The 21,226-nt window shown below is 53.0% G+C and overlaps 1 protein-coding gene across 5 annotated transcripts in view; it reads right to left on the minus strand.

Annotated features, from left to right (window-relative positions):
* The window catches only part of ZNF423 (zinc finger protein 423), a 359,366-nt gene that overhangs the window by 156,785 nt on the left and 181,355 nt on the right, over positions 1-21,226 (minus strand). The window contains exon 1 of one of the 5 annotated variants that reach the window (XM_032255646.1): positions 14,596-14,995. The exons of 3 other annotated variants lie outside the window; for them this stretch is intronic. The gene's annotated coding sequence lies outside the window, so the exon portion shown is untranslated. Of the gene's footprint in view, positions 1-13,489; positions 14,531-14,595; positions 14,996-21,226 lie in introns of those variants that run through there. One more of the 5 variants, XM_032255645.1, reaches the window with a different exon arrangement.

Consider the following 21,226-nt stretch of genomic DNA (forward strand, 5'->3'; position numbering starts at 1 on the left):
AGTCAAAACATCAGCCTAAGCTTGAAGAAAATCAATCAATTGCAGAGAGACATCAGCCCTGTGGGACAGCAGAGCTATGAGTTTCAGGGGCTCTGGAAGGTTGTTTTAGAGAGCATGCACTGGCTTGCTCAGCCATCGTTAGCTGTGTGACGCTGGGCAAGTTACTTTCCCTCTCTGAGTGCCCATGTCCTCATCCACAGGATGGGGAAACTAAGAGTAAGTACTTTACAAAGTGGTTAATGTTTACAAACTGCTAAACATTAGATGAAAGAAAATAAAGAAAAAACGAAATAAAAGAAAGAAAGAAAATAAAATAATAAAGAAAACAATGCTGGCTAAAGAAAATAAAGGGGTTCCTAATGTAACTGACAGACACTATCATCATTCATCGTAAATCCCATCATCTATAGGGCATTTAACATTTTGCACAGCACCTCACACCCATTATCCATTTGACACCTGGAGCAACTCTGTGCAGTGGTGGTGGTCGTGGTGGTTTTGTTATTGTTATTACCCCCATATTACAAGTAAGTGGGGTGCCACACACCCAGGCATCCTAGGATGGAACCCAGCACCCCCTCCAGTGTCTCCCTTGTACTCTCATAAGCAGCTGAACTTACACAGTAAGCTGTGTGGTCGCCCCTGGAATGAGGAAGAAGAACAGAGAGGTTAGGTCACATCCTGACATCACAAAGCAGGTGGTGACTGGAAGAGTTGGGCTTGAACTCCCAGCCGGGGCTCTCAGCCAGTTGGACTGGGAGGAATGATGACCTGGGCAGTGGATCACAGGTCACCATGACTGTCCTCCCGCTGGACAGTCTGGGGGCCACCCACTTTATTAGTGATTTTGTAAAAATGCCAGGATTTACAAATCAAGAACTCTCGGCATTTTTTGTTGCTTAATTCAGTCACTTCTGGCCTTTTTTTTTTACAGACAGGGTCTCCTTCTGTCACCCAGGCTGGAGTGCAGTGATGCAATCATGGCTTACTACAGACTCAACCTCCTGGGCTCAAGTGATCCTCCTGCCTCAGCCTCCCAAGTAGCTGGGACCACAGGTGCATGCCACCATACCTGGCTAATTATTTAATATTTTTTGTAGAGACAGGGTCTCTCTATGTTGCCCAGGCTGGTCTCAAACTCCCGGCATCAAGTGATCCATGTGCTTCAGCCTCCCAAAGTGCTGGGATTACAGTCATAAGCCACCACGCCTGGCCCACTTCTGGTTTTTCTTGAAGGAGAAGGCTTGGCAGCACAGACTCTGCATCTGGCGTGTGGAAGATGGAGCTCAGCTGGGGCTCCTTGGAGCAGGGCCCCCACCTCCCTGCATGCCCAGACCCCCAGGACTTCCCTCCCTATTATGGGGTGTCCCAGGCCCTGAAGACATCTGTGTTTGCCTGGTGGCTCCGAGCCAGCAGCAGGGCTTAGAGTCCCAGCTCCCCCACTTACTTATGTGTGTGACCTTAGCCAAGTGAATGACCCTTGCTCAGTTTTACAGATGGAGAAACTTGTCTCAGTTTTCACATCTGTAAAATGGGGATGACTATATATATAGACCCAACTACAGAGTTGTTTTAGAGATGAAATCAGTGAATGTATCTGTAAGGCGTTACATATGACAAATGTTCTATGATGCCTACAACAGTCACTGGCTACTGACTCCCAGCTCACCACAAGGTGGTCACAGGACAAGGAGGGGCCGGCAACGGCTGGGATGATTTGAGTGGACACAAGACACAGTGTTATCTCCCTGAGCCCTGATCAATAACCAGGAGAGTCTAAACTAAACCTACAGTTACCCGTGCACAAGATGGTTTTCAAGCAAAGCAAACTTGACCTGCCAAAATTCCCCGAGGGCCCCTGCCGTTCACAATCCCAGGGCATCAGCCCCAAAAGGAGCTTCAAGACCCCTCATTATACAGCTGGAGCCCAAGACTCTCATTATACAGACAAAGAATCTAAGGCACCAGCAGCCATCCGTGCCTTGGACATGGGTCCCCTGGCTCATGATGGAGAAGGTGGGGGATGAGCCTCAGACTCCCAGCACACCCCCACCCGCCCCTGCCCCCACACGGCTGCCGGACACGCAGGGCAAGGACACGTCCACCTTTCCCCTTGAAGCCTCTGACCTCACAGAACACACAGCCTGCCAAGCAGCTCCATCCCTTAGACAAATTTACTTAGCACTGATATTGAAAATGCAATTGAGCTCGAGTTTTATTGCAGAAATTAAACAGACTAGGAAAGGGGGAAAAAAAAAGCCAGTGTTCGTCAACTCGCCCGAGAGCTGGCTGTGATCAAACTTGCTAAAGAGGAAACGTAGAGATCAAGTCCTGCCAGCAAGGAAGAGCCCCCAAAGTCTGCCCCTACGAGGGACTCCCCAAGGGCGCTAGGAGCTCAGGGGCTCCGGAAGGTTATCCTGCCAACCTCCTGGCATGGGCCTCCCACGCACCCTGACATCGCCTGCCCGCCTCTGCACAAGGAGTTGGTGCCTTGTGAAGTCATCTCCGTGAGCTTCGCGAAGCAGCACCGCCAAGGGCCTGCGCAAAGGGCACTCGGCTCCACTCGAGAGAAAGCAAAATGCTTTCGGGGTTGAATCACTGTTTTTCTTGACTCCCTTTGGAGATCGGCAGAGCCCACATTCGGCCGTGTTCGTGGACCTGGGACTGGAAACAGCTGCGCTCTAATTACATGTAAAGTGTACCAAAACATCCCTTTTATCACAGACTGGAAATCTGTTAGCATCTGTCTCTCCTTTGTTTCTTCCACAAGATACAAGCTTGTTTCTACATTTTTCTCACCTGTAGCGGTGATTAAAATTCATTATAAATGAAAAGAGTGAACAGAGAAACAAGTTCCTCTGTGTACCGTTCTAAACTCAAATTAGAAACAGCTGTTTGCTAATTCATGCAGTGATGTTTTGTCGTGCTCTGTGAATCAATAATAACTCACCCTATTGCTGCGGAAATTTTTGGATAATCCATATATTTAACGCGGCGTTGGATTCTTCAGGCAGGGCTGCGGCAGCGAAACCTCAGGAGGGTGGGAGGGGACTTGAGCTCCCCACTCTGGAGACATACCCTGCTGCCCTGACAGAGAACCCCGAACTCAGAGCTGCTCAGAGCCTCTACCCCTACACGAGTCCTGGGAGGACCAGAAGGAAACCCTGAACGGGCTCCTCAGCTCCTTCCCTCCCACAGAACCACCAAAAAAAAAAAAAAAAAAAAAAGAATTCAACTCTGATTAAACGCAAACCACACACATCCTCCAGCCGCCGGAGGGAACAGCAAAATTAAAAGTCTAATTGGTACCCGGAACAATTTAAAACTATTAAGTATAGGTGAAGCTTTTCTATAAGAAAATAATCCTTTGATTGGGATTAGGCTTGTTTGGATAGCATTTTTCCCATCTACACATTTTAGCTGCAGAAGTTGGAGCTAAGGTCTGGACGTGCTCAGGAGTCTCTGAGAAGTGTTCAGGCATCCGCTTTGCCACCTCTAGGGAAAGGAGCAGGTGGGGTCCAGAGCTGCATCCCCATATGATCGATGCCTTGGAGGGAAGCAGGTGCTCTTTCTCCTTTGCAGGGAGGAAGATGGGCAACACTTTTGGAGGCTTATGCCAAACCTGGTCTGTCCTAGCTAACACATGCCCATCCTTCAAGATACTGCCTCCAGGAAGCCTTCCCTGACTGCCTCTGTCATCCTCCCTGACTTCAAGGCACTGCCTGTTTATATTTGAGTAGTTGGGGTGTCCCTGTGTCTCCTGCACTTGGGGCACCTGTGTCTCCTGGGTCTGTAGCACGGTCATAGTGAGCCACTTTTTGAACTTCAGACTGGTAGCCTCTGCAGAGCCCTTTCTGTGGCCACTGTGCCAAACTCTTTGTAAGCTCCATTTTGTTAAACCCTCACCTCCATCCTATGTAGTGGCCACCACCACCATTACCCCCATTTTACAGATCAGACATCTGAGACACAGAGAGGGCAAGGGCCTGACTTCCACAGCAATTAAGTAGAAGGAGCCTGGAATGGCTCCATCGTTTTCCAGAAGCCATCAAGACCACCCAGTGTCATCAAAGAGGTACAGTGAGTATGCCTCACCCGCTCCAGCCCCTCAGCCTTCATTCAGGCCACCGCAGTCATTGGGCACCCAAACCCAATCCATTACTTGTGGCCCAGCTCTGCCCACCTCCTAAACATCTCACAGGTGGTGGTGGGAGGGGTGGTCTCCTGCATGGCTAAGAGAAGGTCCTCATTTCCTTTTTTCCTGGTGTTGATCTGGGCCTGCAGAAGACAGCAGTCCAGTATGTCCCCAGAGGTGCAGGGCACAGGCCCCAGGCAGGGGCACAGAAAAGAGCCCATGCTGTCCCTGCAGGGCTGTAAGGAACTTTCCCTTAGCCAAGGCGACTGGGTGCCAGAAGTTCCAAGCCCCGGAGAGCTGGGAACGGAAAAGCACAGATGCGGTGCCACTGTGGGAGACACGGGCACTCAAATCGGGCTTTGAAGGAGTAGAAGCTCCGCTGACCCATGTTCTTCCAAATGTGGGCTACCTTCCATTGGTAGGACCCATGATCATTTTAAGGAGCAGCCAAGATAGTCTGAAATAACCCTGCCACACAAATGAGAAAGTTAGTTCCGCTTCCATTCTACTGTCAGCCTTTAGATTAGGTCAGGGGGAAAAGCTCTGTTCAGGGCTGTCTCTAACTCCTCCCCAGCATTTCAGCAAAAGAGAGGGCAGACCCCATGCTTAGCATTTCCAGAACACAGCAGCTCCTGGCTGGAATAGCGTGAGTATGGAATTTTCTTCAGTTTTGTTTTATTTACTTTTAAAATTACTGTCATCTTACAGTAAATGATAACTGGTTTTCCATTTGCAGAATGTAGTAAATGAATTAATTTAACCACGAAAAGAACCAGCAAAGAAAAATACTAGGTGAATCACAGCATCAGTGATACTCAAATGTTGCAAGAATCACAGCAGAGATATGCAAATGACCAAAGCCTGGGACCCCTGGAGAGAGACGGAAGGGAGGGGAAGGCCTCCTCGGAGAAGGGACAGCAGGAGCCATGGCTGAAGCTTGGGTATCGGTAGGGGACACAGCTCAGAAGGAGCAGTGAGAGCCCATCATCAAGAGCTTAAAGACCAAGGAAAGGAGCCAAGAACTCCATTCCACAGGCCCCAGCGACCACCAACACTATCTGAAAGCCTAGCTCATGCGTGAGTGGGATTTAGCCTCCCCAGCCCAGGGCTCTTTCTAGACCTCCCATAACTTCAGGTCTATGACTGACTGAGAGCTAAACAATCACTAGTCTATAGGCAGAACCCATTTCAAGGAAAACAGTAATCAGTGACCCCAATGACTCAGGGCTCTCAACAGCCAAGATCAGGTGCCCCTGCAGGAGAAAACCCCTGCACAATCAGCGTGGGGTCCCCTTCCACGTGGGGGCTGAACACTCAAGTCATGCTGGACAGCAGAATTATCCACTTCCCACCGAGGACCCCTGCTGGGGCACTGAGGGAGATGGGTATACCATCCTTCAGTGAGTCCAACCCAGCCGGCTTTTCCTCCAAGTCTGGAATAAATGGCCATGTCCTCTGTGTGACAGAGCCACGGTGTTCCCAAATATACACCATGGACATCAACATGCTGAACAAGCGTCTGCTCCCACAGGAGGGGGCGTGGAAGATGGAAGGCCCCAGAGCAGCATCCACCTCCCGGCCACTTCGCCCAGAACCCACACTGCGGAATTATTTCTCTTCCACACACCCACACAGCCTTTACCCGGCAGAGCACATACAACTGAAGCCCCGAATGCTAAGTGGGTGCAGGAGGTAACCCCAGTGGGAGTTTTTTGTTCATTAGGTCCAGGGCAAATCTCCAAGCATCTGTCCCACCTCCATGCCTCCTCCCACTCCCACCCCGGCTACCTAGGGACCTGAGTCAAAGCTCTTCTGACTTCCAGGCCTCCATCCCACCTACAATGCAAATCCTTCTGAAAGCAGACTAAGTCGAACCTGATGAGGTGAGTGTGAATAACCAAACCCCCACCCACTCTCTCCCCTATAATGCCTGTATCTGGAAGTATTCCAAGGCCCTGCAGGCTGGGCTGCTGGTCATGGCACAATCTTTCCTCACCAAGGTGCAGCCCGCCCTCTCCCATGACAGCCCCATGCCTGCACCCCAGGAAGCGAGGTCCCCAGGGCCTGAGGGAATGAGGGGAAGTGATGTCAGGGTGTCATGGTGAACCCAGCCTCGGCTCCTTTTGGGAGCAGACATGCAAGAAGCTCCCAGATATGAACCAGGGAGCTGCAGTTGGGGATCACCTGTCCTAAGAACCCTGCCACACCGGGCCCCACCTCAGCAGCCCTCCACCGAAGGCCTTGCGCCTGGCCCCAATCCCCAGAGACCACCGCCCAGTTCTCTGATCTCATAGCAGGTGCCAGGAGAGGGTGAAAAGCAGGGCATCTGGTCAGGGCCTGAGCCAGGTTCTGGAGGGCTCTGCAGCTCTGCGCTTCCCAAGGAGGCCTGGGGAGAACAAAAGCTCATCCGCACAGGAGCAGCCTCCCTCCCTCCCCTCCAGGCCTCGCTGGCCCCAGGCCAAATGCAGCATAGCCCATGGGACCAGCCCGGGGCCCTCACCCTAGGACAGGCCAGCACTGGGCCAGCACCTTGGTTCCAGGACTACTTCCAGACCCCAGCAGGCTATCTGCATGGCCTTAGGAGAGACACTTCGCCCCTGGAATCTCCTCACCTCATCTACAAAATGCAACTCGTTTATGCAACTTTCTTGCCGGACATGCAGACAGAAGAAGCGCTCAATGAAAATAAAGAACGGGCAAGCGGAGGCCAGTTGCACTGTAATCCCAGCGCTTTGGGAGGCCAAAGCAGGTGAAACTCCTGAGGTCAGGAGTTCGAGCCCAGCCTAGCCAACATGGTGAAACCCAATCTCTACTAAAGAAACAAAAATTAGCTAGGCATGGTGGTGCGCGGCTGTAATCCCAGCTACTGGGGAGGCTGAGGCAGAAGAATTGGACCCAGGAGGCAGAGTTGTGGTGAGCTTAGATTGCACCACTGCACTCACTCTGGCCTGGGCAACAGAGCAAGACTCTGTCTCCAAAAAAAAAAACTAACGGACAAGCGAGCAAATGGATGACCAAGTCCATCTTATAATTTTCCCAAAAGCCAGTATCAGAGAAAACTCCATGATGCCTCCAAGGTAGAACTCTGAGATTAGACCAACTGGTGGCACTGAAGAACGATTAATAGATTATATTTTGTATTCTATATTATACATTGCACATGTACATATAGGTCTAATCAATGACATTTATTAAGTGTCACATAATTCTTGGGTGTTTGATACATGCCACATGTTGTCTCATTTTATTTTTTTTCTCCAAGACAGATGTTCAAAGAGTTGTCTCATTTTAATATTCGCAACAATCTGATGCATTCTTATTTCCAGTCCCATTTTATAGATGAGAAAACTGAGGCTTATAAAGGTTAATTGGCATGCTCAGAGCCTTACAGTGGAAACGGCCGAGCTGGGCTTTGAACATGGGTCCCTTGACCTTAGAGGCTGTGCTCTTAGCCACCACAGGATGCAAGTTTGTAAACCACCATGTCCCAGGGAAAGAGAGGGTGTGACACTCAGGTGCACAAGCTTTCTCCCAAGGAAGTGGCCTCCAGTGGAGCCCAGCCTGGGAGGATGTCTAGATTGGGTCCATATCCTCAGCCCAGACACCTCGCCAGGTGACATGCTCCTTTGGCTGGAGACTTCCACAGACAAGGTACACACACTGCCTGACCTCAAATCCCAGATCCCCTGCTTCTCAGCCAAATCCCATCCAGGGCCGAGACCCAGGGTCCCACACCAAGCATCTGGAGGATGGAGAAACTCCTGAAAAACACTCCCTGTCTCTGGTCATGTGCCAGGTGCCCTCCAGGAGACGGCCATGAGCTTGGTCCCATTTTATGGAAGGGAATGCTGAGGGACGGAGGGACTCAGGGACCTGATGCATGCATTGCGACCAGTGGCACCCCGGGAGTTTAGTAGCTGCAGCGACAGTCTGAGTAAAAGGGCCTGAGGCCCCGCCTCTAGGTGTCTGCCTCTCAAGCTTGACCCCAAAGGCAGGGGAGGTGATGCCCCCGGGGCAACCTTCACCCAAAAGGGCCTGGAGCCAGTTGGCTCCTCTGAAGACCATTCCTGGAGCATCCTGCACAGGCATGAAGGTTTTGGCTGATTCAAGCGCAGCGCTCTGCAGCAACAGCCCCAACACTGCACCCCAAAGTCGGCCTTTCCCTGTCCCTGTCTCCTCCATCCTGCTTTCTGGGAGCGCCTCCTTGCCACATACGCTGCACTAAGCCCTTACCTCAGGCTCTGTGTTGAGGGGGTCTCCCTGCGACACTGCCTGAGGTGCAGCTGCCACAGATGGTGGCACCAGACTCGGAAGCCACATCCTTCAGCCTGCACAGCCCCTGCCACGGCCCCATCTCTGCACCTGCCAGGAATTGCCATGCTCAAGTCACTGAGAGAACACTGTCAGGGTCTATGGGCTATACTATTACCCAACCTGTTCCCTTCAATGGCCTCAGGACTGACAGTGGACAATGCTAGGTGCCCGGGTGTAATCCTAAATCATGATATTGATGAAATCATGAGTATGATGTTTTTGTAACACTCATTAAAATAAAGACGTAATTGGGTTGAACTTGCATGAACCACTGGACACTGGGCTGGGCAGCCCTAAATGTAGCCCCGACCCTGCTGCCCCGGCCCCGTTGCCCTCCCGGCCCCGCTGCCCTGGCCCATACTGCAGTGACTGCAGTTCTTGGGTCTGCCCTTCTCCCCCTTTCGACCGGCACTGCAGGGGCAGGGGTGCATCTTCATAGCTGCTGTATCCCCAGCACTGTGCCTGGCCTGAGGCAGGCAGAAAAGAAGAGGTGGGCTGGGCCCCGAGGGGAGCCCAGGGCCTGAGGAGGGCCAGGAAGGGAACAGCCGGAGGTTTTCGAGGATGTACTGGGCCAGCCACATACTGTGGGCCTACATACTGTGGGCCCACTCACCCCTAAACTCATCCAAATCTACCACATGGCAGAGGAAATTCCAATTTTCCCCTGATTTTCATGTTTCCGCCCCTAGAATAATTGTTATCGTGGACTCTGTGGCTGGGCTGTCGAGCCTCAGGACAGAAGGCTGCCCCAGCCCTGCCTGTGACAAGCAGGAGATGAAAGCGACTCATCAGGCCTGGGGAAGGCTCCGGGATATGGCAGCAGCCTCGCAGAGGTGGCCGCCTGGCCCCAGACCACAGGGAGGAGGAGGAGCTCCAGTTTGCTTGGCCAGCATGTCAGGTCCCTAGAGGCGGCTATGCCAGGGCATTTCCCTAACTGGATTCCCGAGTGAGGGGCAAGGCCGCTGAAGTCCCAGGCATCAAGGCTGGAACATGGGGACCCCCCCGCCCTTTCCCAGCATCACTGACCCTTTCCTAGGAACCCCCACCCCTGCCCCCACCTGCCTGCCCCTGCTTTCTCAGCCTGAGTGGCCACCACCTCCTCCCACTGGAACCAGACCCTCATCTGTGTGTCTCATTCTGTGCCCATGCTCATGAGCAGACCTCTATATCCACCACACTCACCGGACGCTTCCCATGTGCCGGGCTTTCTTAAGATCACTTATTTACTTACTTACTCATATTAGTCTTTGATGATTTACTTGTTTTTTTGCGGGGGGGAGGTTGTGTTGTTGTTTGTTTGTTTTCAATTTGTTTTGTTTTGTTGAGACGGAGTCTCTCCCTGTTGCCCAGGCTGGCACGATCTCAGCTGACTGCAACCTCCACCTCCTAGGTTCGAGCGATTCTGTCGCCTCAGCCTCCTGAGTAGCTGGGACTACAGGCGTACAGCACCTCGCCCAGCTAATTTTTGTATTTTCAGTAAAGACAGGGTTTCACCATGTTGGCCAGGCTGCTTTCGAACCTCTGACCTCAGGTGATCCACCTGCCTTGGCCTCCCAAAGTGCTGGGATTATAGGTGTGAGCCACCGTGCCCAACCTGGGTTTTTTTAAAATTTGAAATAGAGTCCTACTCTGTCACCCAGGTGGATCTGGCCGCCTGATTCATCAGCCACATGAAAGGCTGAGACATGGGGGATTTATGGGAACCACACCCCTGACACCCATATCCTCATGAGGAGGCAGGCTAGACGGATGTAATGCAAGGGAGAGAGACGCTGATGAAGAGCAATTGGTCACCCTGGATCCTGCATATAGCCCATGGAGGGCTTCACATGCCCACCGCTGCGGGCACTGGTACCCCCTTACCTAGGGGCGTCTGGGAAGGGGAGATGCCACCCCCAACCCAGCTCACGCCAAGGGCACCGCTGAGGATGATGCTGGGTATACAGTCTGCTACAGGTAGCTCCATGGTCCCCAGGTGGTCTCGAGCTCCCCCCAGCTCCCAGCACACAGTAGGCCCTTAATATTTGCTGGATGAGTCAGTGAATGCACGCTTCAGTCAGGCTGCTCCTCAGGGTGGGGTGCAGGGCCAAGAGGGAGCTGCACCTTCCTTCCTCCTTCTCCACCAGCACTACACCTCTCAAGCGCTTCCCTTATACTTTTTCATCTTCATCCAAGAATGTGATTAAGGTTTCCTCGCAGGTACTCTCGGCTTAGAACTGCCTGGAGACAATTCTGTTAAGCCGTGGATTCCTGAGTCCCCGGGATTCCCCACAAGGTGACTGGCAATAACTATCTCCTTGATGACTGAATGAATGGATGGATGGATGAAAGGGCATCTTTCAGGTCCTGGCCTATGGGAAACTCTTGATAACTATGGCATGAATAAATGAGTAAATGAATGGATGGATGGATGAACGGATGAAATATCTAAGTCCAGGGCTTCGTCTAAAGGAGGCACTTGAAAACTATGGTATGAATGAATACAGAATGAGAAATGAGAAAAGGAATGAATGAATGACCTAATCACAAAGAAGCAGCAAGGAGCCACTCAAGAGGCCCCTGTAAGGTGGGGCCTAGGAGCTGGGGACGGAGCCTCCAGTGGAAGCCAGGGAGTGAATAAGCCTGACCTGACCACTCTCCTGACTGCCTGGGTACAGAGGGGCTGCCCCCAGCAGAACCTGTCCAGCGTCACCAAGGTCCCTGAGGTCCCCTCGCATTATAGCAGAATGCAATTAGTCCCGTCTTCAGTGGGGCCTGAATTTGTTATGATTTTTCGTGAAACAGCCTCTTAGAGCCAGGGAAGGAGCAAGGGTATGAGGATCATGGTGCATGAAAGGTGGCAGAAGGAACAGCTCAGCTACGCAACCTCAGCCTGAATCCTGGGAAAACGGCATTAAAATAAAGGAGACACGGAGCTGGGGGGCAGGGGGAGGGGGCTGGCCTTATATATTCAGACCAGAGCTGAACAAATGGATGGATTTAATAAGCTAATAAGCTGAGATTCCATGCTCTTAAAGATACAGACTCAAGCTGGGCATGGTGACTCACGCCTGTAATCCCAGAACTTTGGGAGGCTGAGGCAGATGGATCACCTGAGGTTAGGCGTTCGAGACCAGCCTGGCCAACATGGTGAAACCCTATCTCTACTAAAAACACAAAAATTAGCCGGGCATGGTGGTGGATGTCTGTAATTCCAGCTATTCGAGAGGCTGAGGCGGGAGAATTGCCTGAACCTGGGAGGAGGAGGAGGTTGCAGAGTGCCAAGATCGCACCACTGCATTCTAGCCAGAGCAACAGAGTGAAGCTTCATTTCAAAAAAAAAAAAAAAAAGATACGACTCAGCAGTGGGATTTGGGGTGGGGGGGTCTCCATATTTTTCTGGGAAAACCCCTCAAGTGGATGCCTTTCTTCACACACCACACTGGAGAATAACGGTATGTGAGTATGCATGTATGTACGTCACGGATTTGTGTCTTCCCCACCTGGAGGACCCCCAAAACTCACCAGAAACTTCCTAACTTCCTAACCAGGCCCCGTGAACAAGTGCACCCCTCCACAAGGGATGCACAGCCAAGCAGCCCCCTGGTAATTTTTTCAGGAGAAAGTCAGGCCAGTCAAGCACAAGACGGTGTTACCTCCTTCCCAGCCTGGACTTTCCTCTCCCTGCCCAGTGGACCAACAGTAAAAAGTGAGCATTTCCGGTTCATCTTGAGAACCTCCTCGCATCCATTCACTTGATCGGCCAGCCACTGCACTGTTGAAATATTTATGGAGTGCCTCCTCTGTGCCAGACTCTGCTGCAATTACTGGGGCAGCGAGCACACCCAGCAAAGCCCTGCCCCCCAGAGGCTGCATTCAAGGGGCAGCCGGATCACGTCAAGGAAGGCTCTGGAGCCAGGGAGCCTCAGTTCAAAACCCAACTCCACCACTGACCACTGGTGTAAACCAGGATACGTTAATGGACCTCTCTAATCTTCATCAAGAGAAAAAACAGCCAGAGAATCCTTTCTGCCTCCTCGAGTTGTGCAGAGAATGAGATGAGGTGCCAGAGGTTAAGCACGCTGGCCCAGCGCCTGGCACATGGCACATGCTCAATGAACAGACCAGCGGCATCAAATGCGGAGACCGCTGGGCAGAGCCCTGGTTCTCTGTGAAACCCCCGCCCTTGGTGAACCCCACCCCCACTCCCAGGTTACGCTTCCCGAAGCATCCCCAGTTTGCTACCTCCTTATGTCATTCCTGCCCATGTTGTGTCATTAAGAAAGACAGTCCCCTTGAATGGCTCTGGTCCACCCCCGACCCAGTCCTTAAATCTCTTCTACAAAGAGGTTTGGTTCCTTCCCTTCCAGTGAAGTGGAATCCACTCCCTTCTGAATTCTCTTAGCCTGCAAGAAGAAATGATCACCTGATGAGCCCCCAAGGAGGGCCTGCTGACCTCCTCTCAGGGACAGGAATAACAGGACCCCCTGACCAACCATCCTCCAAAAGGAAGGACAGTGAGTCACCTGCCATATGGCAGCCATTTTTAAAAATGACATTGCAATTTACATTCTTTCATTCCTTCCATAAATATGAGTAAGTACCTACTCTGCCAGCCCTGTTTGAGGCTCTGGGGATAGGGAAGGAAGAAATAAAGTCCTCGCCCTCAGTGAGCTTACAATGCAAGGAGAGGAGACTAAATCTTCCTGCTGAAGAAGGAATAAATCAGTCTGTAGGGAGTCACGTGTTGCTATAAAGAAATGCAGGGCAGGAAAGGGGTGGAGAGTGGGGTGCCACTCTGGACAGGTGACAAGGCAACACTTGAGCAGACACTAGAAGCAAGCAAGGCAGCAGACCAAGGCAGGATCTGGAGAGAGAGTCCCAGGCAGGGATCTAGCAGGTGCGAGCACCCTGAAGCCAGAGCATGCAAACGGGCACGTTTTCTGAGATGTCCACATGGGGCTCAGCGTGAAGACACGTGCCCAGCCTTCTAAGATCACAGGCCAAGCTGTCATCCAAAACCCCACAGGGATCCAAAATCCAACCCCAGCATCAACTCACTGTGTGATCTGACACTGGTCTCTCAACCTCTCTGGTTTTGGTTTCGGCAACAGCTAATCAGAACTGAGCATTCTCCAAGCAGGAGCTGGCAGAGGAGGCCCCCGGAGTCCTCCCGAGTCTGCGGCTCTGTGCAGTTGCGCACCCACCATTCCTCTCCACCCCATCGCGCCATTCTCACACCCCGCGCCAGCAACACCACGCAGGATTGGTACTCTTGCCAAAATAGCTATTAACCCAGTAGCCAATAATAACACGTTATCCTATCAATTTGCTTCTGAAACGCTGTGTAATTGCAGAACCTAAGTTTGCCATCTCGGTAGCCTGGTTACCACATAAACAGAAAGAAACTCACCAGCCTCTTCCCCAGGAGAACAAGTGGCTGGCCACGAGAAACACCCAATCACCACGGAGGCTCCGCAGCCCCCTCGAGTTCCTACAGAATCCATCAGGAATCACAGTCTGGCATTCAGTAGTTCCAAGGCTGGTCTAAACGTCCCTCTGGCATGCCACCCCTGTGACTGGAGAGGAGACCAGTGCCCAGGATGGGATGGCTTTGTAGGTGGCAAAGTCAGGCCCGGCAGCTATACTCCGGTGGCCTCCCTCCCGGCCAGTGGTGCAGGAAGTGGGACAGATGTGAAGCTTTGAGAGGGCACGGGAGAGGGCAGGAGACAGGCAGGCAAGCACTTGGGTGCAAAAACCATCACAGATGCAAGCCGGCCCTCTCCACAGGAGACAGAAGGGACAGAAGGTCAACAGGCAAGGCACAGAAGGAAAGACAGGAGAGACACAAGGGAGGGGCTCCAGACCTAGGATTGACGGTGGGTCCCAGGGCCCTCCCCACTCCCATGCCGCAGGCCCGACCCAGGTCTGACACCCTGGCCACCACCGCCTGCTGGCAGCTGGCCGCCCACTTTTCCTCTCTCATTCCTGAAAAAACGTTTCCTTCCTTCTGGATTTCATTCCACTCTAAGCAAACATTCTGCTCCCCAACACACCGGGAGCCTCTAAGGGGACTCGGCGTTCCGGTGCAGACACCAGCCTGTTTTATTCATTCTTCCCCACTCCAGCCTGGCCACCCCTCACCACTGTCCCATGCCTCCGCTTACCTCTCCCCCTGCTCACCAGGGCGTCCCAGAGGGCCAAAACCTAAGCCTGAGTTCCCAGCAACCAGAGGCAGAGCAGGCAAGGGCTGGAGAGGCGCTTCCCTCTGGCCCACTGGTGATCTCAGCCACGGGATGCATCCCCACCCGCCTGCCTGGGCCGGCAGAGAAGGATGGGCCGAGGGTGTGCTGCTCCGGCGGCGGCGCTTGGCGGAGGACCCAGCTAGCAGGAGAGGAAGGGCCTTGGGGAAGAAAAGGGGCTGGGAAAAGGCACAGATGGGGAGGGAGAGGACAGAGGAGGCCCAGGGCTCAGGCCACGCGGCCAGATGTTGACCCAGTTGAAGGATCCAGGCCCTGGGGGTCGACTGGGGAGTTCTGGTCCCCCTGCCAGCTCTGGGATTCTACAGAGATGGAGGAGGGCCTGGGGCCGGCACCACGCCAGGGCCTGGTGCTGAGGCTGGGGTTAAAGGGAAGACCACAGAGAGGGAGCAAAGGTTCTCTCTCGGACACCGCCCCTGTCTGCCAGGACAGGGTGGGGGGAGAGCCCCTGGGAGGCCCCTGGGTGGGGTGGGTGGGGATCTGTCTGCGGGAAACAGCTCTTAGCAAATGAAAACCAGGCCTCAGAAACTGGCCGGGCCACAACCAGGGCACAGCTCCAGGGAAAACCCCGCTGCATACTAAAAGGTGCCCCAACCAGGGCGAAAGGTAGTGTCAAAATGAATTAGCAAGGAGGGGCCAGGCAGACTGAACGAGATCGGGGTGGTCCCCGGCTGCAGCCCCATGATCCCTGCTCCCTTGTGCTCTGAATGTCCCTCATTGTGGGTACCTTGTACTCCCAAGGCCTGCTTGCCTGTAAATGCTGTAAAAAGCCAACTAACTATGCAATTTTCTTCCCTTGGCTTCCCTCCGCTGAGCCTTGGTCAGGTTCTCAGCAGAGCTGGGCCTGGGGCTGGGGACCAGCCTGGCCGGTCAGGCCTGAAGTCCCCACTCCCACCATATTTGGAAATTCAACCCTCAATGCTGCATTGAGGCCCACAGAGGTTGGTACTTCCGAATTTGTAGGACCCCAGGGTCCCGCAATCAAGAGCTTGGTGGGAAGTGGCGTTCAGTGAATAAGGATGTCACCCACACATCCTTTCATTCACGCATTTGGTTATTCACAGGATGTCTCTGACGTGCCTATAGCCCAGCGGGCACTTAGGTGGTGAGGGTAGGAGGATGAACCACACTGGCAGCTCTTGGCCTAAGCAGTTCACAGTCTAGGAAGAAGGACAACATTTGACCCTCTGTGTTTTCTAGGAGAAGTGTGTGGGGCCTAGGGGGGAGAACAGGGACACAGTGAGGGTGCCAGGGCCCTCCTGGAACTCCTGGAAAAAGCAGGCTCTCCATGGAGATCAGCAGGATGAAGAAGAATTCGCCAACTGATGGAAGCAAGGGGCAGAAACTAGCTCCAAGCAGCAGGACCAGCGCAAGCAAAGGCCTGGAAGTGAGACTGAGGTCTCCGGCAGGCTGCACTGGGTCTCCTCTGCTCCTTGCTCTCAGCCACAGTGGGTGGCCCAGCCGTGGCAGTGCCGCCCCCACCCCCCTCGCAGACTCGGGGAGCCCCCCATCAGCACCTCTGGAGACCAATCCCACAGAGCCGCCGTCCAGGCGTCTCTTTCCCAGCTGAAGTTCTAGTTAAAAATGTCTTCATATGTTTATTTTTAAGGGGGGATGGGAAGGCAGAAGGGAGACCTGAAGGTCTTTTTCTTTTCAGAAAAAAAGAAAATTAATAAATAAATAGAGCCTCAAGAAAAGGGCATGGAAAGGTCTCTGCATCTGTAACCACTGAACAAATTAAAATTAGCTCATTTAATCAGCTCCTAATGGCCTGGCTGTCCCGAGTGGGCCCCGGAACACAGCAAACTTCACAGCAGAAACGCGCAGGCCAATGTCAGTTTATCCTACAACAAAGGGATTTTCTAAATAGTGCGATCAAAACGCAGCAAAGGCCGGGAGAGCTGGGGAGACGGAACGCGGCCCCCAAGATCCTCGCTGGCCCCCGCCTCCCAGCTTCGTCCCTTTGAACAGAATTGTTCTTTTGGCTTTTGTTCTAATTATCTAAACATGTGTGTAACTCTGTTCTATAAAGAGTGTTTTAACCAGCAGAGGAGGTAACTCTAGCCCCTACCATACGTTCCTGGGGCCACTCTCTCAAGCCTCACGCCTTTAATACCTTCCCATTCCCTACTTGTCTTCAACAGAGGCATAAACACACCTACAACTGGCCACCTACATACGCCAGTCACAGTCACACACAGTTACAAACACACACAGTTCTACACACATGATCACGTATTACACCAGCTACATACACATAGTTATATGTGAACAGTTACATACATTCACGGTTGCCCATTCTACATGCATAAAGTTACACAGACACACAGCTCTATACACACATCACATATAACACATTACATAGGCATGGTTATATATACACAGTTACACGCGTGCATGCACAATTAACCACCCAGAGTTACGTAACCACACACAAGTACATGTGCACACAATACACCCAGCTCCTCCAGCTCCTGCCTAACAGCTGGAGGTCGGGGAGCCCCAGCTCACCAGACCCCCAGGGAGGAACGCTGGGTGCACACCTGAGGCCCAGGCTGGTAGTAAGGACTCATTTCCCTGGGGTAGCTTCTCTATGCAACTTGCCACCTGGGCTAAATTATTAGGGCAAATGGCCAGGGAGGGGGGCTGGGGCCACAGAAAAAAGGGCAGGGTGGGAGAGCACGATGCCAGGGGGAAGCACAAGCCCGTGGCCCAGTGCGGAGGAAGGAGGCCATGCCATCACCAACGACGACCTCAACTTCCCTTCCCATGGCCTCTAAACCGGCCAGCCTGCAGCTCTGCCTTTAGGCCCAGGCCGCCTTAGGTGCTCAGCCCACAAAGAAATAAGCCTACAGTCAGTCAGGTCTAGCTGAAATCCCAACTCCACCCCTTACTAACTCTGAGCCTCCCCTTCCTCATCCAAAAAAAATGAGAAACAATAGTAGTCCCTATCTCAGGGGGCAGTTGTGCTGATTTCATCAGAGATGCCAGTAAAATGCCTAGGCCAGAACAAACTGGATCAGTGTTTGCCACTCTGGCAACTGAAAGGTGTGGCATGGAGCCCGAGAGAAGACCATCAGACAGTGGGTCAGGGCGCAACCAGACAAGAGCTGGCCATTTGACGACTTTCAATTTCTTACGCAACCCTCATCCTAGAGTGAGGAAGGGGAGAATTTTAAAACTGGATAAAAGAAGCCACGCGTGATGGCTCACACCTGTAATCCCAGGACTTTGGGAGGCTGAGGTAGGGAGTTCAAGACCATCCTGGCTAACACGGCAAAACCTCCTCTCCACTAAAAATACAAAAAATTAGCCGGACATGGTGGCACATGCCTGTAGTCCCGGCTACTCAGGAGGCTGAGGCAGGAGAATTGCTTGAACCCGGGAGGCGGAGGTTGCAGTGAGCCGGGATCACACCACAGCACTCCAGCCTGGGCAACAGCGTGAGACTCCGTCTCAAAAAATAAAAATAAACAGGGTAAAAAGAGGAACCAACTGAGATGGAGGGAAGCCTTCAGAAAACTTCTGACCCAGAGTCAGAACATATCTTCTGAAGACCTCCTGTACTGATATTTACAGCAACACCCTGGGGTAAAAGCAATTGTTAACTCCATGTCGCAGACAAGGAAACCGAGGCTGCACACAGTGGCTCATGCCTGTAATCCCAGCACTTTGAGAGGCTGAGGCAGGAGGATCACTTGAGCCCAGGAGTTCAAGACCAGCTTGGGCAGCATAGCAAGACCCTATCTATACTTGGGGAAATAGCTCCCACTAACCCACTCATGCTACAGACCCACAGCCTATAGGCTCTCCCAGCCCCAGCCCCAATAAGCACCAGGCCCCCAGGAGGAAGGAGGGGTGGGCAGGGAGGTGAAGTGCATGGGCTTGTGTTTGAATCTTGGCTCTGTCATCTACCTGCTGTGTGACCTGGGGCAAATGACCTCCCTTCTCTGAGCTGCAACCATCAACTATAAAGTGAAGATGGTGACAATGCATGTCTCCTTCCTTACTTGAGGACTGAAGGGAAGTTTCCAGCTCAGTGTCTGGTCCCCCTTCCCCAGTGGCAACCGTTAGTAAGCACAGGGAGTGGGGAGAGGGGAGTGCAGAATGGTCTTAAATACATCTCGGCCAGGCACAGTGGTTCACAACTGTGGCTCACACCAGCACTTTGGGAGGCTGAGGTAGGCAGATCACCTGAGGTCGGGAGTTCAAGACCAGCCTGACCAACATGTAGAAATTCTGTCTCTACTAAAAATACAAAATTAGCCAGGCGTGGTGACGCGTGCCTGTAGTTCCAGCTACTCGGGAGGCTGAGGCAGGAGAATCGCTTGAACCTGGGAGGCAGAGGTTGCGGTGAGCTGAGATCACGCCATTGCACTCCAGCCTGGGCAACAACAAAGAAACTGTCTTTTTTTTTTTTTTTTTTTTTTTTTTTGGGACGGAGTTTCACTCTTGTTACCCAGGCTGGAGTGCAATGGCGCGATCTCGGCTCACCGCAACTTCTGCCTCCTGGGTTCAGGCAATTCTCCTGCCTCAGCCTCCTGAGTAGCTGGGATTACAGGCACGCGCCACCATGCCCAGCTAATTTTTTGTATTTTTTTAGTAGAGACGGGGTTTCACCGTGCTGACCAGGATGGTATCGATCTCTTGACCTCGTGATCCACCCGCCTCGGCCTCCCAAAGTGCTGGGATTACAGGCTTGAGCCACCGCGCCCGGCCAGAAACTGTCTTTAAAAAAAATCCATTTCATCTCCTACATGGCGTCCCCTAAAGGCCCAGGCCACCATCCCCAGGGAGCGGGATATGGGGCACCTCTCTTTCAGATGCAGCAGGACTGTCCCCTGCCATAGACTCCTCAGCTATTCTTGAGCCAAGCCCAGCAGGCAGCCGATGGGGCAGCCCAGAGGACGCGGCCAGCTCAAGTGGGGTGCAAGCCCCATCCTTATGGGATCTGGGCCCAGCAGGCAGGAGTTGGACCTAGAGACCCCTTGGAAAGCCCTAAACTTCTCTTATCATCAGGACTCAGAAGAGAACCACAAGAAAAAAAGAGTTGGTGGTATCTCCCCCTCACCAGTGACATAGACCCCCTCACCATCTATGTCACCCCTCACCGTCCAGGTCACCCCACACAGAGCCCAGCGGGGCTGGTCAATTGAGCCCTGGCCCGGGCTCCTGCTTCCCTACTCCAGTGCCATATGGCCCTACACAAGCCTCCAGCCTCAGTTTCCCCTCCTTGGCTCTGCTTACTTCACAGACCTGTGGTGAGAGTCAGAGGGGAAGGACGGCTGTGGAGATGCTTTGTAAATTGTCACGTGCCATTGCCACAGGCGGGATTATTGAGGATAATCAGGAAGGCCAAGCACCATCTGTCCATTCCCCTGCATCAGGGCAGTGGCCCCACCACCAGGAGAAGAGGAGAGGCCAGCAAGACAAAGTCAGGCAGGCTCACGCCAGAGCTGGACCCTCCCCTCAGTGCCCCAGAGTGCAGGTGGGAGCCCCTGCGGCCCGGCAGTTGTATTTGGTGACATCGGAAAGGGAAAGCAGCCACCTGGCACGTTACCCAGCACACAGTAGGTGTCACCCACTGGTTGACTTCTCCCAGCCACCAACCTTCAGACAACCTGCCTCTGCAAGAGATCAGTGCAGATGCCCACAGATGGAAGCCAGAAAAAAAATATGGCTTCTTGCAAAGAAAGCAGACTATACCACACGTGTCCCAGCTCAGCAGGTTGGTCCCAAGGCCTCAGACCCCCTCGAGGCTGTGGCCCTAAAAGGATGGGAGGGAAGGGTTTGCCCACTTCACAGGTCACCAGTGGCTGCCCCTATCTGCCCAACTCTGCCAGCAGGCAGGCTCAGCTAGATGCAGGCAGCCACCCTGGTGCCAAGGAATGGGCAGAGGAAGAGTTGGGGCTGCATTCTAGTCCTGCCCACTTTTGCCCCTTGTGCCATCTGCATCAAGGGGCCTCCTCTGCCAGTGCCTCAGTTTCCCCACATGCTGCAGCTCCCCCCACCCTATAAGCTGTGAAACCCAAGCAAAACAGCAGGCTGCCTCATTCTCAGCCAACATAGACTACAATTAATCTGAAGCAAGGATCTTCTTAATTGCTGGGTTTTACAGCCCAAATGCGGAGATAAAGTACAGCTAGCTGACAATGCCGGCTTGAGGCGAGATGTTTAAAGCATGCTTTTTGAGCGTGCGGGCTCTTTTAAAAGCTGGGAACGGAATTGTGCCTGCAGCCTACAGCAGAGGCTACTTCCCTTAGGGAGTCAGGCCAGCAACGCTAGGGGACAAGCCTCTCGGAGATGTCTTACTGGGGAGTAAAAGTAAATACAAAAAAGAAGGGAGGTCCACCTGCAGCCCTCCTAATTGCCTTCCTTTGAGGCAGGTGCAGTTCCACATGCTACAGCCCCTTCAGGTATTTCAGCGCCAACAGGATTCCCGGGACTAGGAAGGCCCAGTTTCCCTCATTAGCTGTGCCTGGCCACCCAGGGGGCACAGAAGAAATGGTGTCAGCATGCACCTGGCAGTGCCCTCCAA

This window comes from Sapajus apella, unplaced genomic scaffold (genome assembly GCF_009761245.1).
Source record: "Sapajus apella isolate SASKATOON/1434 unplaced genomic scaffold, GSC_monkey_1.0 scaffold90, whole genome shotgun sequence".
NCBI lineage: Eukaryota > Metazoa > Chordata > Mammalia > Primates > Cebidae > Sapajus > Sapajus apella.